This window comes from Triticum urartu, chromosome 3A, assembly GCF_056163025.1.
Source record: "Triticum urartu cultivar PI428250 chromosome 3A, HENAU_Tu73, whole genome shotgun sequence".
Classification (NCBI taxonomy): Eukaryota; Viridiplantae; Streptophyta; class Magnoliopsida; order Poales; family Poaceae; genus Triticum; species Triticum urartu.
The window spans coordinates 297,287,282-297,307,561 of NC_141875.1; positions in this window are offsets into that span (position 1 = coordinate 297,287,282).

Genomic DNA, 20,280 nt, shown 5'->3' on the forward strand with positions numbered 1-20,280 from the left:
GCTTCAGTGCCATGTTGTAGAACTCATCGTATCTCAACGGCTCAAAGAGAACAAGAGCGAGCTGAATATCTTCTCTGAGACCACCCCTGAACTGATATATCATGCTCTTCTCATCAGGAACATCCTGCTTGGCAAAACGGGCGAGCTTCTGGAACAACTTGTTGTAGTCATAGACAGACAAAGAGCCTTGCTTCAGATTGCGGAATTCCTCACGCTTGCTTTCAACCACACTTTGAGGAATGTGATGAGCGCGGAAATCTTGACGGAAATCATCCCAAGTGATAACACGTCCACCTCTGGAATCCTTGTACTGCTGGAACCACTCTGCAGCCTGATCTTTGAGTTGGAAGGAAGCGAATTTCACAAAGTCCTCAGGCCTGACGTTGCTGCACTCGAAATGCTTACTCAGATCCACAAGCCAATCGTCAGCATCGGTTGCCTCAACACAATTGCTGAAAGTCTTTGGCCCGTTAGCAAGGAACTGGTTGAGTGTAGCAAAGTGACCCTGGTTGCTGCCTTGATTCCCTTGACTGCCTTGATTGCGCTCTTGGAGAATTTGCATGATCAGCTGAGTGTTTGCATTGGTTGCGGCCATCACAGCTTGCCATGCCTCTGGAGGAGGTGGAGGCGGTGGTGGATCTTGATTCTGGTTCTGACTGGTGCTCTTAGCGGGAGCCATCCTGAACAGGTTGACCACCATTAGCACACAAATAGACAAATATTGAAGCTGAATCCAACGGAATGATAATTGCAACATAAAGTCTTCACATCCGAACAAAATGAACGAATGCACTTCTCTTGAAGTGGTCACATATTCCTAAATTGCGAAGCCACGAAGAATCAGGTAGAAGGGGTACAACAACGAGGGATGGAATCAACATATGACGTCGAAGCAAAACGAATGCCACAACTCGAAATAAAACCCAGGGTTGGCTTGCGGAATAAGTCGGAACAAATACATGATAGAAATTTCGTCCGAAGTTTTCGTGGTGGGACCTACACGGGCTCGATCGTACAGCACCATCATGTACAAGGCAGTGCACATGACATACGAAGCGTCCCCGAGTCAGCATAGCCAAGGACTCTTTAAGACACAACGAGACCACTGTAAAATCGACCGTGAATAGGCGAACCACTAGACGTCGAACCCCAATTTCATATCATACATCTGTCGGAAAGATATCCTAAGGCTACTTGAATTCCCACCTATGAAATTCCTGAAATTTTCCCGGTTATGCAATCAGGTGTTGGGGATACAGGGGAGCATAATATCTCACTCAAGCTAGCAAATCCTACATCCAGCTGTATCCATCCTTCAACACATAACCAAGAAACCTTCGGAAACCCATCTATGTCAACCTTCGAAAAGCATCCGTTATACAAGTTATGGCGATACTCCCGAACTCCCGCCCCAGTACTGGGTGGCGTCGAGGTTATCTCACCAACGAACTGCATAAAAGAGATTTTCGATGTCGCGCACAAATCTCAAGTACACCAGAATTGCAACGATAAAATTGTGACGACAACACCTCGGAGCTCAACTCCCCGGGACACTGCCACAACCCCTAAAGACAGGAGGCACCAAGAACAATGTTCTCGTCACAAAACCATCGGAACAAAACCAAGATACTCGCGTGATCCTAAAAAAAATTTAGTGAAATTTGAGAAGAGAAGAGTCAAAACTCTACGTCAGGATGCCTTACCAGAGCGATGAGGAGACTGGGAAGTAAAAAGAATTCCTAACTCTCCGATATATAATTCCTAAGTGACTCAAAACATTTTTCTAGACACAACTCGGCTGCTAAAAACGATCAAGCAATGGGGGCTCCTAAGGTCGGGGAAGGCTCTGATTACCAACTTGTAACGCCCTCGATGCGGCTATAGCTCCCACGTGTCGAGGCACGACTTAGAGGCATAACCGCATTGAAAGCAATGTCGCAAGTTAGGCAATCATTACAACATCCCATGTAATACATAATAAAAGGGGGAGATAACATAGTTGGCTTACACTCGCCACGTCACATCAGAGTACATAAATAGCATCCATCAAACAAACACTCATGGCCCATCTACGGCGCCAAAATAGAAAAGAACCCAACATGCGACAAGGCCCTGAATCAAACCCCAACTAGGCACCACTACTGATCATCGGGAAAGGAAACATAATAACGCTGAGAGTCCTCGTCGAACTCCCACTTGAGCTCGTACTCGTCACCTGGAGCGGAATCACCTGGACCTGCATCTGGAATTATAGTATCTGTGAGCCACAGGGACTCAGCAATCTCGCACCCTCGCGATCAAAACTATTTAAGCTTATAGGAAGGATAAGGCAAGTATATGTGGAACTGCAGCAAGCGACTAGCATATGTGGTGGCTAACTTATCCGCAAAAGAGAGGCACCAATACAATGTTCTCATCATAAAACCATCAGAACGATTCCAAGATACCCGCGTGATCCTAATTTTTTTTTGGTGAAATTCAAGAAGAGAAGAGTCAAAACTCTACGTCAGGATGCCTTACCAGAGCGATAAGGAGACTGGGAAGTAAAAAGAATTCCTAAGCTCTCCGATATATAATTCCTAAATGACTCAAAACATTTTTCTAGACACAACTCGGCTGCTAAAAACGATCAAGCAATGGGGCTCCTAAGGTCGGGGAAGGCTCCGATTACCAACTTGTTACGCCCTCGATGCGGCTATAGCTCCCACGTGTCGAGGCACGACTTAGAGACATAACCGCATTGAAAGCAATGTCGCAAGTTAGGCAATCATCACAACATCCCATGTAATATAGATAATAGAAGGGGAGATACATAGTTGGCTTACACTCGCCACGTCAATCAAAGTACATAAATGACATCCATCATCCAAACACTCATGGCCCGACTACGGCGCCAAAATAGAAGAAAACCCAACATGCGACACGGCCCCGAATCAACCCCAACTGGGCACCACTACTGATCATCAGGAAAAGACACATAGTATCGCTGAGAGTACTCGTCGAACTCCCACTTGAGCTCGTTATCATAACCTGGAGTGGAATCACCTGGACCTGCATCAGGTGTAATAGGAATCTGTGAGCCACAGGGACTCAGCAATCTCGCACCCTCGCGATCAAGACTATTTAAGCTTATAGGAAGGGGTAAGGCAAATATATGTGGAGCTGCAGCAAGTGACTAGCATATATGGGGGCCAACCTATTCGCAAAAGAGAGCGAGAAGAGGAGGCAAGGCGCGAGCGAGAATCTAGAGGAATAACCTGCGCAAGCATAACTCCAACACCGTGTCCACTCCCCGGACTCCGCCGAGAAGAGGCCATCACGGCAACACACGCAGTTGATTCGTTTTAATTAATTAAGGTTTAAGTTATCTACAACCGGACATTAACAAATTCCCATCTGCCCATAACCGCGGGCACGGCTTTCAAAAGTTCAATCCCTGCAGGGGAGTCCCAACTTAGCCCATGACAAGCTCTCACGGTCAACGAAGGAATAGACCTCCACCCGAGACACACCGATTAGACTCGGTAACCCGGTACAACAAGACAATTCGACAGGTTAAAACAAGACCAGCAACACCGCCCGAATGTGCCGACAAATCCCGATAGGAGCTGCACATATCTCTTTCTCAGGGCACACTCAGATGAGCGCTCCATACAACTAAAACCAAACCTCGAGTTTCCCCGAGGGGGCGCTGCACAGGACTCTAGTTTGGACCAACACTCAGAGGAGCACTGGCCCGGGGGGGTTAAAATAAGATGACCCTTGAGTCTGCAGAACCCAAGGGAAAGGAAAAGGCTAGGTGGCAAACGGTAAGACCAATGTTGGGCATTGCTGGAAAAGCTTTAAACAAGGCGAACTATCAAGGGGTTCCCATTATAACCCAACCGCGTAAGGAACGCAAATCCGGGAACATAACACCGATATGACGGAAACTAGGGCGGCAAGAGTGGAACAAAACACTAGGCGAGAGGCCGAGCCTTCCACCCTTTACCAAGTATATAGATGCATTAAGATAACATGGCAATATAATGATATCCCAACAAGTAAATAAATGTTCCAACAAGGAACGGCTCCAATCTTCACCTGCAACTAACAACGCTATAAGAAGGGTTGAGCAAAGCGGTAACATAGCCAATCAACGGTTTGCTAGGACAATGGTAGGTTAGAGGTTCAATCATGCAATTAGGAGGCTGACAAGCAAGTGGTAGGCATCGTAGCAGTGGCAAAGCAAAAGAGCGAGCAAACTAGCATAGCAAAGATAGTAGTGATTTCGAGGGTATGATCATCTTGCCTGCACAGTTGTCAAAGTTGACTGGATCCTCACAAGCAAACTCAACGGGCTCCTCGGTAGTGAACTTGTCTCCCGGCTCTACCCAACAAGACAAACAAGCAACAAGGATACAATCAACCACGTGCAAGACCAAGCAATATGATGAAATGATGACATGTTATGCGGGATGCGATGCGGGATGCAAAATGCAAGATATGACAGGAAATGCATGAACCTGGCCTCAACTTGGAATTCCAAGGGTGCCAATGGATAGAGGGGATGAAATCTCTTGAAAACGATATAAAGATCATTGGAATCGGAGTTACGGTTTGGAAATGGCAAGCGTTTTAAGATATGACACCGGTCTGCGATTTACAGCAAGTAGGCATCTAAACGCAACGAAATGAACGTGCTACAGCCACCAAACATGACAACAAAATACATGGCAGGGATGCCCACAAGATGCTTAACAAAATACTAGCACTGAGCCACGGCCAATTCATTCATTAAGAGGTTCAAATAAGCATGGCAAAAACGCAAATGCAAAACAGATTCCAGACTTAGTGAAATTAACACTAGTCTGTAATTTCAGATCACGATGCTCTCTTCGGAGCAGCAAAACAACATGATACATGACCTGAACATGACAAGTAAGAACATGGCATGGAGCTACTAAACAAGCTTAACAAAAGTCCCAAAGTGACCTGGGGCCAAAAGGGATCACAAAATATATTAACGGGCACACGAACATAGCTAAAACACAATCAGTTTTCAGACTTTGTGAAAACTGAGACATGCTGAAATATAACTCACGGAGGCATGTAAACGAGCTCGATGCACTCACCATGGTGCAAGTCACAGCAAGGAAAGAATACATCCATTAAGAAGGCACAAAATATAAGCTATACATGGCAAGAACAATGGCATAGCATGCACGGATCAACTACAACAACGCCGGCAAAATCGCAAACGAGTTGACGATCTGCCCAGATTCACCACGAAGCAAAAGTGGAGCTCGATTGACTCAAGCTATGTTGCTCCATAATTGAAAACAAAGACACGGATGGATAGAGCATAACATGAATAACAAAAGTCCCTTACTGATCATCCTCAAAAGAGGCAAGGATCATTAGGAAACAAGCTGAACATATGGCATCATGAACTAAAATATCCCAGACTTAGCGAAAACAACCAAGTCCCTGAAATCAGCAATCTCAGGTACCTCTCTTCGCAAGCTTGCACAAGACAACACACACATCCTAAAAATCCATGGGTGGCACATATGGAAAGAAGACAAAATGCTTAACAATTCATCCCAAAGGGGCACAGGCATATCATGCACGGATTAAACATGGCAAAAATGACAAAAGTGCATGATGAACTAACGGATCTGCAATTTAACTCACGAAGCCTCCTTCTAACAGCATTTTGGGCATCAAGATGAACTCAAATGCAAATGATGCAATGGAATGAAATGATTTACATGTCGAAGCGAAGATTTTGATATATTATATGCCCAAAACGGAGCTACGGATGAAAAGTTACGGGGCCTCGAACATAGCAACTTGGACAAAAAAATCCTGGGACTTAGAAGAATTTCACCTAGGGTTTACTGTTCATCCCGGGTCAGATCTGGATCGGCGCGACACTGTTCACGCCGGGGCACGGAAGTCGAGGACGCCGGCATCGAGGGAGGTGGCCGGAGATGGAGGAGAGGCCGGGCTGGGCCGGCCGGCGTGGAGGCTCGCCGGGGCCGGAGGAGGACGGGGCGGCGTTGGCGGCGGTGGCCGGCCCGGGCGGCGCGAGCTCCGGCTCGGCTCGAGGGGCGGCGCGGCGAGGGACGCTCGGGTCGGCGGTGGCCGGTGCGGCGGCGGGGCGCCGGCGACGCAGGCGGCGGCGGCTACGGGCGTGAGGCGGCGGGGCGATGACGCGGGCCGGGAGGGCCCGCCCCGGGTTCCACGGGCTGGCGGCGGCGGCGAAGTGGGCCTGATGCGCGGGCCAACGGGCGGCGGACACGTGGCGGCGGCGGGGTAAGTCGGACGTGTCCGTCGGCAGGGACTTTGTCTGGCGGGCGCGTGGGGTGGATCTAGGGTTCGGAGGTAGGGGAAGATCCGAAAAACGGGGGGGTGTATATATAGGCATAAGTGGAGCTAGGAGAGTCCAAATGAGGTGCGGTTTTCGCCCGCGCGATCATGATCGAACGCTCTAGGACATGGAGCAGAGTTTGGTGGGTTTTGGGACAAATTTGGGGGGTGTTGGGCTGCAACACACATGAGGCCTTTTCGGTCCCTCGGTTAACCGTTGGAGTATCAAACGAAGTCCAAATGATACGAAACTTGACAGGCGGTCTACCGGTAGTAAACCAAGGCCACTTGGCAAGTCTCGGTCCAATCCGGAAATGTTTAATCCCCACACACGAAAGAAAGCTGGAAATGACCACCGGAGGAGAACGAAGCGCCGGAATGCAAAACGGACAATGGGGAAAATGCTCGGATGCATGAGACGAACACGTATGCCAATGCAATGCACATGATGACATGATATGAGATGCATGAAAACGAAAACAACACACAGAGACAAAGACCCGAACCCGAGAAATAAATATAACTTAGCGCCGGAGACGGCAAGAGTTGGATACAAATATGGAAAGTATATCTGGGGCGTTACAGCAACGCCGAGGACGGCTTTGTTTTCAAGAAGGGGAGGATGATGAGGACATGGCTACCATAGTTACACCCATATCCCCTACTGTTTTACCTCTTGGAACAGTTGCTAGAGCTCTGATACCACTTGATAGAGGTGAAGGTGTCCCGATGTTTCGATGAGATGGTGGCTATCGTTTTCTGTGGGAGTCGACATTGACGATCCGACTACGAACGTGCGAGACGTCGCGCCTTAGCAATCGCTAAACCAACTTCCAAGCGGTTATTGACCACGCCGGAGCACGATCAACCTAACCACGAGGGTCTGTTTCCTGCGAGCAAACGAAGAACAAGCAAGAAACTGAGATTGCAATCTGGATATTGCGAATATAAGATGAAAACTTTATTGATCAAGGTGGGGTTATGTGACGCCTTGGTCTGGTCGTTGAACACAAACGAAGTACGAAGTTGCAGCTATGCCGAACTTTTAATCTAAACAAAACTCAAAGTCTAAACGATGCCCTAAGGGCTGTATATATGGAGGAGAGAGGGGGAATTTCATGGCCCTTGGTGAAGGGGTCCGAAACCAACCCTAACTCTTGGTTCCCCACACATACGGACTCTAAAAACAGCCTATACTTAAGTACTTCGAAAATACAAGGGCCTGGCCCAATAATAAGGTGACGTGGCACGTAGAATAGCCTCTGGACAAAATTTATGAAGTGGCATCTTGTATATTTCATCCAAGGCTTCATGCACTCATTATGGTGGCTTCAGATTCCTGGAATCATCACTTGTAACTCCGTTCTTGTTCCCCTTGCGCATGCCATCATCTCCATGCTTGAACTTGCTCCAAGGTTCATCTTTCTTGTCCAATCTAGGCCATTCATTTGTAAGCAAAACAAATGTATCCAATTTAGGCAGGATCATATTCTCATGAACATTAGAATCGTTACCAAGAAACAAAAGTACCTGATAATTCAATTGGTGTGCGTGAGCTCTAGTAATTGGCCCATTATGTATAACAGCAGGGGCTGTGGGTGTAACAATGGTATTGATGTCCTCATCATATTGATAGAGGCGAAGGTGTCCCGATGTTTCGATGAGATGGTGGCTATCGTTTTCTGTGGGAGTCGACCTTGACGATCCGACTACGAACGTGCGAGACGTCGCGCCTTAGCAATCACTAAACCAACTTCCGAGGGGTTATTGACCATGCCAGAGCACGATTAACCTAACCACGAGGGCCTGTTTCCTGCGAGCAAACGAAGAACAAGCAAGAAACTGAGATTGCAATCTGGATATTGCGAATATAAGATAAAAGCTTTATTGATCAAGGTGGGGTTCCGTGACGTCTTGGTCTGGTCATTGGACATAAACGAAGTACGCGAAGTTGCAGCTATGGCGAACTTTTAATCTAAACAAAACCCAAAGTCTAAACGACGCCCTAAGGGCTGTATATATGGAGGAAGAGGGGGGAATTTCGTGGCCCTTGGAGAAACCAACCCTAACTCTTGTTTCCCCACACATACGGATTCTAAAAACAGCCTATACTTAAATATTTCAAAAATACATGGGCCTGGCCCAATAATAAGGTGACGCAGCACCTAAAATAGCCTCTGGGCGAAATTTATGAAGTGGCGTCTTGTATATTTCGTCCAACGCTTCATGCACTCATTATGGTGGCTTCAGATTCCTAGAATCATCACTTGTAACTCCGTTCTTGTTCCCCTTGCGCATGCCATCATCTCCATGCTTGAACTTGATCCAAGGTTCATCTTTCTTGTCCAAGCTAGGCCCTTCATTTGTAAGCAAAACAAATGTATCCAATTTAGGCAGCATGTGCAAGATCTAGTAATTGGTCCAGTATGTATAGCAGCAGGGGATGTGGGTGTAACAATGGTATTGATTTCCTCATCATCCTCCCCTTCTTGAAATGAAGTCGTCCTCGACGAAAGTTCATCATCCTCACCCAAATAAGGCTTCAAATCTGCAATGTTAAAAGTGGGACTAACCCCAAAATCTGCAGGCAGCTCAAGTTTATATACATTATCATTTATTTTCTCTAACACCTTAAAAGGACGATCAGCACGTGGCATTAGCTTTGATTTGCACAAATTAAGAAATCTATCCTTACGCCAATGTAACCAAGCAAGATCTCCAGGTGCAAACACAACATGTTTTCTACCCTTATCTCCAGCAAGTTTATATTTAGCATTCATACGCTCAATGTTTTCCTTAGTTAACTCATGCATTTTTAAATTCAATTCAGCACGTTCTTTAGCATCAAAATTACCCTTCTTCGAAGATGGAAGAGGCAACAAATCAATAGGTGCACGAGGTAGGAAACCATACACAATTTCAAAAGGGCACATCTTAGTAGTAGAATGCAATGAACGATTATAAGCAAATTCAATATGAGGCAAGCATTCTTCCCACATTTTCTTATTATTCTTCAAAATAGCCCTAAGCATAGTAGACAATGTTCTATTGACTACTTCAGTTTGTCCATCAGTTTGGGGGTGACAGGTAGTACTAAAAAGCAGTTTAGTCCCCAACTTAGCCCATCTCCAAAAGTGGCTAAGAAATTTAGTATCACGATCTGAAACAATAGTATTTGGCACACCATGCAAGCGAATAATTTCACGAAAGAATAAATCAGCAACATTAACAACATCATCGCTTTTATGACATGGTATAAAGTGTGCCATTTTCGAGAACCTATCCACGACAACAAATATGCTATGCCTCCCCTTCTTTGTTCAAGGTAAACCTAAAACAAAGTTCATAGATATATCCTCCCGAGGACCACTAAGTACAAGCAAAGACATATATAAACCATGAGGATTGAGTCGTGACTTAGCTTTTTGACATGTAGTGCAGCGAGCAACAAAACGCTCAACATCCCATCTCATCTTTGGCCAAAATAAATGTGTAGCAAGTATATCCTCCGTCTTCTTGACGCCAAAGTGTCCCATTAATCCTCCTCCATGCGCCTCCTGCAACAACAAAAGACGAACGGAGCTAACTGGAATGCATAGCTTGTTAGCACGAAACACAAATCCATCGTTAAGAAAGAACTTTTTCCAAGTTCTCCCTTCCTTACAATTCTGCAATACATCTTTAAATTCAGCATCATGCACATATTGATCTTTGATGGTCTCCAAACCAAATATTTTAAAGTCAAGTTGTGAAAGCATAGTATAACGATGAGACAATGCATCAGCAATAACATTTTCTTTACCCTTCTTGTGTTTAATGACATTAGGGAAAGTCTCAATGAATTCAACCCATTTAGCATGTCTAAGGTTCAGTTTTGCTTGACTTTTAATGTGTCTCAAAGATTCATGATCGGAATGTATAACAAATTCCTTTGGCCATAAATAATGTTGCCACGTTTCTAAGGTCCGAACAAGAGCATATAATTCGTTATCATAAGTAGAATAGTTCAGACTAGGCCCACTCAATTTTTCAGAAAAGTATGCAACAGGTTTGCCATCTTGTAATAACACACCTCCTAATCCAATTCCACCAGCATCACATTCAAGCTCAAAAGTCTTATTAAAATCAGGAAGTTGGAGTAAAGGAGCATGTGTCAACTTATCTTTCAATACCATGAAGGCTTCTTCCTGTGAGGTACCCCAAACAAAAGGCACATCCTTCTTTGTAAGCTCGTTGAGAGGTGCATCAATGGTGCTGAATTCTCTCACAAAACGCCTATAGAAACCAGCGAGGCCAAGGAAACTCCACACTTGTGTGACCGTTTTGGGCTGCCGCCAACTCTCAATGGCTTCAATCTTGGCTTTATCAACTTCATTTCCCTGTGGAGTAACAACATAGCCAAGAAAAGATACTCGGTCGGTGCAAAAGGTGCACTTTCCAAGGTTACCAAAAAAACGTGCATCACATAGAGCAATAAAAACAGCACGTAAATGTTCCAAATGTTCCTCCAAAGATTTGCTATAAATCAATATGTCATCAAAGTAAACTACCACAAGTCGTCCAATGAAAGCACGTAAAACTTCGTTCATTAACCTCATGAAAGTACTAGGTGCATTAGTTAACCCAAAAGGCATGACTAACCACTCATATAATCGAAACTTAGTTTTAAATGATGTTTTCCATTCATCTCCCAATTTCATACGAATTTGATGGTATCCTCTACACAAATCAACTTTGGAGAATATTGTAGATACACTCAATTCATCAAGCATATCATCTAGCCTAGGAATAGGATGACGATAACGAATAGTAACATTATTAGTGCCTCTACAATCAACGCACATATGCGACGTACCATCCTTTTTTGGCACTAAAATGATAGGAACAACACAAGGACTAAGGGATTCGTGTATATAAACTTTGTCGAGCAGTTCTTGTACTTGACGCATAATCTCCTTTGTCTCCTCTGGATTGGTACGGTATGGTGCACGGTTGGGTAATGATGCACCGGGAATTAAGTCAATTTGATGCTCAATCCCTCGAATAGGTGGTAATCCCGGTGGCACGTCTTGTGGAAAGACGTCAGCAAACTCCTGCAAAATGTTAGTGACAGCAGAAGGCAAAGAGGAAGGCACGTCCTCGAATGAAAATAATGCCTCTTTGCACACAAAAGCATAGCAAACAGATTTGCTAAAATCTAGATCATCAATATCATATTTGGTGGCAAGTAAATATGCACTTTTCAATTTAATTTCAGAAGCAACACTAGATTGTTTATTATTAGGCTGCATTTCTTGCTCAAATTCTTTTGCCACAATCTGATTTTCACTTTTATTTTTCTCCTATTTTGCTTTATTAGCTCTATTAATATCATCTTTCAAAATGGAATCAGGAGTCATAGGGAGCAAAGTAATATTTTTATCCTTATGAACAAGAGTATACTGATTGTTTCTACCATGGTGTACAGAGTTTTTATCAAATTGCCATGGTCTACCAAGTAATAAGGAACATGCTTGCATAGGTACCACATCACAATCAACATAATCAGCATATGTAGAGATACTAAAATGCACACGAACAGTACGTGTTACCTTAACCTTGCCGCTGTTGTTGAACCATTGGATGTAGTAAGGATGTGGATGTGGTCTTGTGGTGAGAGATAGCTTCTCCACCATCTCCATGCTAGCCAAGTTATTGCAGCTCCCTCCATCTATGATGACGCGAACAGAACGTTCCTTCACAACTCCCTTTGTATGGAACAAATTATGCCTCTGATTTTGCTCAGCTTGTGTAACCTGCACACTCAAAACACGTTGAGCAACTAAACATTCATACCTGTTAGCATCTTCAACAGCCATGTATTGCGTCTCATGATCAGAATCCTCTCCATTGTGTTCTTCATGTGTAATAAGAGCCAAAGTCTCCTCATCATAGTCACTAGCGGACTCATACCCACCATACTCAGTAGCAATCATCACATGCTGGGATTGGCATTCTCTCGCAAAATGTCCTGTTCCCTTACAACGACGACAAATAATATCACTTGTGTGCCCTATTGATGCCATGGAAGAAGAAGAGCTCTGCGTAGGTCCGGCAGGTGTGCTCTAGGCAGATAGTGGTGGTTGTGCCTGCTTTCTTGTATCACGGCTGGAGGTGGCACCTGATGGAGGTGCTGGTGGAGTGGAAGTAGAGGATGCACGTGGTGTCCATGATGAAGATCGACTTGCAGAAAAGTTAGTTCGCACCAATGCTTGTCGATCCTGCACTTCATGTTCAGCTTTACAAGCAAGATGAAATAAACGAGTGATATTAGTATACGCCTTATACTCTAGAATGGTCTGAATCTCTCTATTTAATCCACCCATAAAACGTGCAAGCATAGCTTCATTCTCCTCAACAATACCACATCTAATCATGCCAGTTTGTAATTCCTGATAATATTCTTCTACAGAATTTTTTCCTTGTCTTAAACGCTGCAATTTTTGAAGTAATTCACGTTGATAATATGGTGGAACCCAATGAGTATGCATAGCAGTTTTCAAAGCAGCCCAAGTAGCTAGAATAGGATATAATCTACAATGTTCAGACCACCAAACACATGCAAAGCTAGTGAAAGCACAAACAGCAGCAGGAACACGTCTCTCCTCAGGATATTGTAAACATGTAAATCGTTGTTCAGTTTCTAACTCCCAAGTAAGATATATATCAGGAACATATCTACCCTCAAATGGTGAAATATTCAATTTTAGTTTAGGAAGATGGTCATGTACCTCAGGTGGTGGTGCAGCCCTACCGTTGCGATGATATGCATGAGGACGACCTAGTGGTGGTGGTGCTGGTGGTTGCACGTAGTTCTGATTTTGGTCAACCTCATCCTCGTAATGGTCCTCCACCTCTGCAGTAGCAGCAGGAGCTACAGAAGCATCAACAGCGGCACCCGAATTTTGCCCAGGGTCAATGGGAACGCGTTGTGCTCGTCCCACTTGATTTGGAAGGCGACGTTGTTGTTGTTGTTGTTGTTGTTGTTGTTGTTGTTGTAGAGGTGCGTTAGGTGAAGCCGGTGGTGGTGGTGGAAGACGTGCGAGCAATTCATTAAACTTGTTATCGAGCTTTGTTTCGAACGTCTTCTCAAAACCATGTATCTTCTCCATGGCCTCGTCAAATCTATTTAGCACATCTTCCACATGTCCACTCATCATTTGCTGAAACTTATCATGTAACTCTTCGTTTGTCATGTTCTCCCAGTCACTCTCGTCGACTTGTGATCCTGCCATGGTTAGCAGCAATAGAAACACACAAGAATATGATCCTACAGACTACTAGGAAGTGGTGGTGATGGTGTGGTGGACAGTCACAAATCCGTCAAGCGAATCTCAAATTCTTACCAGTTCTTACCAAGCAGCAGGCGGTGATCGGCAACCGTTGTAGTCAACACTCTCAAAGCTTGGATAGAGCGACTACCAGGGAGAGTCAAACACACGACGTAGATGTATGTGGAGCTGGGAAGGCTTATAATATGGTAGCAAAAAGGGTCAGCAATAATCAATTCAGAGATGCAAAGTTGAATAAACGCTAAACAACGGTACTGTGCTGGTCCTAGGCAAGACCGTGCTAGAGACGCGAGCCTAGAACACTAACAAAATCACGACGCTGCACGTAAACAAGGGAGGAGCACGCTCTAATTTTTTTTTCTTTTTTCACTTTTTTTTGCACTTTTTTCCTCTTTTTTTTGCTCCGCAACAAAATTTTTTCGAAAAAGTCTACAAATGGTCTAAAAACTCCCTAGCCAGAATTTTCCAGACTTAGTTTTTTTTTGAGTTTGGAACTATTTTTCTTCTGCGGATGGCTCAAAAGTTGGGGAGTCCTACTCTGTCACGACTCAGAGTATCGCGTGATCTGGAAATCGGAAACAAAGCAACAATTACTGGACTCGGACTAGGACTGGTGGCGGAGATGAATATGGTGGAATCTCAGACTGGTGGCGGCGATGAATCTGGTGGAAATCGGACTGGTGGTGGATATATGTTGCAGGTGGACTCGGATTGGCGTGATGGCGACGGATATGTGGTGGCGTATATGGACTCGAATTGGTGGTGAATATGGTAGCGACGATGAAGTTGGTGTGGTGGTGGTATATGGCAACAGCGATGATGATGATGATGATGCGATGGTGAAATATGGCAGCGGCGATGTGACAACCTGTGAACAGAACTCGAAACTCTAAAGGACTAGACGCTAAGACCAGCAACTTGAAACGACGATGCAACCGCAAATTCAATAAAGCAAATGCAGAAAACATTATACAAAGGCTCAAATTGGTTCGGATAGGATGAACTAACCCTAAATTTTTTTGGCTTTTTCATGGACTATAGGTACGAAGAACAGACTCGATCTAAACTACGAAAAACTCTAAAATCTCACCGAGCAACCTGGAAATCTGATACCACTTGATAGAGGCGAAGGTGTCCCGATGTTTCGATGAGATGGTGGCTATCGTTTTCTGTGGGAGTCGACCTTGACGATCCGACTACGAACGTGCGAGACATCGCGCCTTAGCAATCGCTAAACCAACTTCCGAGGGGTTATTGACCACGCCGGAGCACGATCAACCTAACCACGAGGGTCTGTTTCCTGCGAGCAAACGAAGAACAAGCAAGAAACTGATATTGCAATATGGATATTGCGAATATAAGATGAAAACTTTATTGATCAAGGTGGGGTTCTGTGACGCCTTGGTCTGGTCGTTGAACACAAACGAAGTACGCGAAGTTGCAGCTATGCCAAACTTTTAATCTAAACAAAACCCAAAGTCTAAACGATGCCCTAAGGGTTGTATATATGGAGGAGAGAGGGGTAATTTCGTGGCCCTTGGTGAAGGGGTCTGAAACCAACCCTAACTCTTGTTTCCCCACACATACGGACTCTAAAAACAGCCTATACTTAAGTACTTCAAAGATACATGGGCCTTGCCCAATAATAAGGTAACGCAGCACCTAGAATAGCCTTTGGACGAAATTTATGAAGTGTCATCTTGTATATTTCGTCCAACGCTTCATGCACTCATTATGGTGGCTTCAGATTCCTAGAATCATCACTTGTAACTCCGTTCTTGTTCCCCTTGCACATGCCATCATCTCCATGCTTGAACTTGCTCCAAGGTTCATATTTCTTGTCCAAGCTAGGCCCTTCATTTGTAAGCAAAACAAATGTATCCAATTTAGGCAGCATCATATTCTCATGAACATTAGAATCGTTACCAAGAAACAAAAGTACCTGATAATTCAACTGGCATGCGTCAGCTCTAGTAATTGGTCCATTATGTATAACAGCAAGGGCTGTGGATGTAACAATGGTATTGATGTCCTCATCATCCTCCCCTTCTTGAAATGAAATCGTCCTCGACGAAAGCTCATTTTCCTCACCAAAATAAGGCTTCAAATCTGCAATGTTAAAATGGGACTAACCCCAAAATCTGCAGGCAGCTCAAGTTTATATGCATTATCATTTATTTTCTCTAACACCTTAAAAGGCCCATCAGCACATGGAATTAGCTTTGATTTGCGCAAATTAGGAAATCTATCCTTACGCAAATGTAACCAAACAAGATCTCCAGGTGCAAACACAACATGTTTCCTACCCTTATCTCCAGCAATTTTAAATTTAGCATTCATACGCTCAATGTTTCCTTAGTTAACTCATGCATTTTTAAAATCAATTCAGCACGTTCTTTAGCATCAAAATTAACCTTCTCCGAAGATGGAAGAGGCAACAAATCAATAGGTGCACGAGTTAGGAAACCATACACAATTTCAAAAGGGCACATCTTAGTAGTAGAATGCAATGAACGATTATAAGCAAATTCAATATGAGGCGAGCATTCTTCCCACATTTTCTTATTATTCTTCAAAACAGCCCTAAGCATAGTAGACAATGTTCTATTGACTACTTCAGTTTGTCCATCAGTTTGGGGGTGACAAGTAGTACTAAAAAGCAGTTTAGTCCCCAACTTAGCCCATAAACATCTCCAAAAGTGGCTAAGAAATTTAGAATCATGATCTGAAACAATAGTATTTGGCACACCATGCAAGCGAATAATTTCACGAAAGAACAAATCAGCAACATTAACAGCATCATCGCTTTTATGACATGGTATAAAGTGTGCCATTTTCGAGAACCTATCCACGACAACAAATATGCTATCCCTCCCCTTCTTTGTTCGAGGTAAACCGAAAACAAAGTCCATAGATATATCCTCCCAAGGAACACTAGGTACAGGCAAAGGCATATATAAACCATGAGGATTGAGTCGTGACTTAGCTTTTTGACATGTAGTGCAGCGAGCAACAAAACACTCAACATCTCGTCTCATCTTTGTCCAAAAGAAATGTGTAGCAAGTATATCCTCCGTCTTCTTGACGCCAAAGTGTCCCATTAATCCCCCTCCATGCGCCTCCTGCAACAACAAAAGACGAACGGAGCTAGCTGGAATGCATAGCTTGTTAGCACGAAACACAAATCCATCGTTAAGAATGAACTTGTTCCAAGTTCTCCCTTCCTTACAATTCTGCAATACATCGTTAAATTTAGCATCATGCACATATTGATCTTTGATGGTCTCCAAACCAAATATTTTAAAGTCAAGTTGTGAAAGCATAGTATAACGAGGAGACAATGCATCAGCAATAACATTTTCTTTACCCTTCTTGTGTATAATGACATAAGGGAAAGTCTAAATGAATTCAACCCATTTAGCATGTCTACGGTTCAGTTTTTCTTGACTTTTAATGTGTTTCAAAGATTCATGATCATAATGTATAACAAATTCATTGGGCCATAAATAATGTTGCCATGTTTCTAAGGTCCGAACAAGAGCATATAATTATTTATCATAAGTAGAATAGTTGAGACTAGGCCCACTCAATCTTTCAGCAAAGTATGCAACAAGTTTGCCATCTTGTAATAACACACCTCCTAATACAATTCCACTAGCATCACATTCAAGCTCAAAAGTCTTATTAAAATCAGGAAGTTGGAGTAAAGCAGCATGTGTCAACTTATCTTTCAATACCGTGAAGGCTTCTTCCTGTGCAGTTGTGACGCCCCCGATTTGACCGTACACTAACCATACACGCAAACGTGTACGATCAAGATGAGGGACTCACGGGAAGATATCACAACACAACTCTACAAATAAAATAAGTCATACAAGCATCATATTACAAGCCAGGGGCCTCGAAGGCTCGAATACAAGAGCTCGATCATAGACGAGTCAGCGGAAGCAACAATATCTGAAAACAGACATAAGTTAAAGAAGTTTGCCTTAAGAAGGCTAGCACAAACTGGGATACAGATCGAAAGAGACGCAGGCCTCCTGCCTGGGATCCTCCTAAACTACTCCTGGTCGTCGTCAGCGGGCAGCACGTAGTAGTAGGCACCTCCGGTGTAGTAGGAGTCGTCATCGACGGTGGCGTCTGGATCCTGGGCTCCAACATCTGGTTGCGACAACCAGGTAGAAGGGATAGGGGGAAAAGAGGGAGAAAGCAACCGTGAGTACTCATCCAAAGTACTCGCAAGCAAGGAGCTACAATACATATGCATGGGTAAATGTGTAAAGGGCCATATCGGTGGACTGAACTGCAGAAAGCCAGAATAAGAGGGGGGATAGCTAATCCTGTCGAAGACTATGCTTCTGGCCACCTCCATCTTGCAGCATGTAGAAGAGAGTAGACTGAAGTCCTCCAAGTAGCATCGCATAGCATAACCCTAACTGATGATCCCCCCCTCGTCGCCCTGTGAGAGAGCGACCACCGGTTGTATCTGGCACTTGGAAGGGTGTGTTTTATTAAGTATCCGGTTCTAGTTTTCATAAGGTCAAGGTACAACTCCAAATCGTCCTGTTACCGAAGATCACGGCTATTCGAATAGATTAACTTCCCTGCAGGGGTGCACCACATATCCGAACACGCTCGATCCCACTTGGCCGGACACACTTTCCTGGGTCATGCCCGGCCTCGGAAGATCAACACGTCGCAGCCCTACCTAGGCACAACAGAGAGGTCAGCACGCCGGTCTAAATCCTATGGCGCAGGGGTCTGGGCCCATCGCCCTTTGCACACCTGCACGTTGCGAACGCGGCCGGAAGCAGACCTAGCCTAGTGGCGTTCCAGTCCAATCCGGCGCACGCCGCTCAGTCGCTGACGTCACGAAGGCTTCGGCTGATACCACGATGTCGAGTGCCCATAACTGTCCCCGCGTAGATGGTTAGTGCGTATAGGCCAGTAGCCAGACTCAGATCAAATACCAAGATCTCGTTAAACGTGTTAAGTATCCGCGAACATCGACCAGGGCCAGGCCCTCCTCTCTCCTAGGTGGTCTCAACCTGCCCTGTCGCTCCGCCTCAAAGTAACCGTCGGGGGCCGTCGGGAACCCAGGCCCACCTCTACCGGGATGGAGCCACCTGCCCCTTCAGCCCCCATGTCCGAACAGTATCACAGGTAATGTATCAATGTAGAGTATATAGTATATGCCCGTGATCACCTCCCGAAGTGATCACGGCCCAGTAGTATAGCATGGCAGACGGACAAGAGTGTAGGGCCACTGATGGAACACTAGCATCCTATACTAAGCAGTAGGATAGCAGGTAATGGTAACAACAGTAGTAGCAAGGACAGGCTATGCATCAGGATAGGAATAACGGAAAGCAGTAACATGCTGCACTACTCTAATGCAAGCAGTATAGAGAAAAGAGTAGGCGATATCTGGTGATCAAAGGGGGGGGCCTTGCCTGGTTGATGAGACAAGAATGAGGGGCCGTCAACACCGTAGTCGACCAGGGCATCAGCGGCATCGGTCTCGTAGTCTACCGGAAAGAAGTAACGGAGGGGGAACAAAATAAATGGCAGAGCAATCAAATCATAACATGACAAACGTGGTGCTAGAGGTGATCTAACGCAGGGATAGGTGATACTGGCGAAGGGGGGAAACATCCGGGAAAGTATTCCCGGTGTTTCGCGTTTTCGGACAAATGAACCGGAGGGGGAAAGTTGCGTGTTTGCTATGCTAGGGATGTGTAGCGGACGAACGGGCTGCGTATCCGGATTCGTCTCGTCGTTCTGAGCAACTTTCATGTACAAAGTTTTTCGATCCGAGCTACGGTTTATTTTAAAATGATTTTCTAAAGTTTTATTAATTTTTGGAATTAATTATTTAATTCAACATTATCCAGAATAGTAAAAGATGACGTCAGCATGACATCATGCTGACATCAGCAGTCAACTGAGCAGTTGACTCGGTCAATTATGTGTGGGTCCCGCATGTCATTGATTGTTTAGCCTAATTAGTGTTTAACTAATCTAAGTACTGTTTAATTAAACTAATTAGTTAATTAGGTTAATCTAATTATAATTAATTAGCTTAACTAATTCCTTAATTGATTAATTAATTTAACTATTATTGTTTATTTAATTATTTTTATTGTTTTTTTTAATTCCTTTTTTTATTAAAACATTCTGGGGGCAGGGCCCCACATGTCATAGGCCTGGGGAGGCCTTAGCGGGCACGCGATTATCAGGCATAGCCCGAACGGTTGCTGCGGGCACGACCGCAGCCCGAGCAACGACCAAGGCGAGGGGACGGCACGGCGCGGTTGCATGCTGGAGGGGGACGCCGGCGGGATGGCAGCGGCGGGCACGGGCCAACACGCAGTGGCAGGCGGGGACGGGAGGCAAGCGGGGAAGGGCGCGCAGGCGAGCGCGAGGCCACAGCGCGGGGTGGCAGAGGCGAGGCCAAGAGGGCGGGGGGGCACGTGCAAGCACGGCCAGGGCGCAGCCGCATCGGGTCAGAGGACGCGCGAGTGGTGCGGCGGGCAAGCAGGGGAGCAAGACCACGGGCGGGGCGGGCAGGCAGCCGCGGCGAGCATGCGTCGGG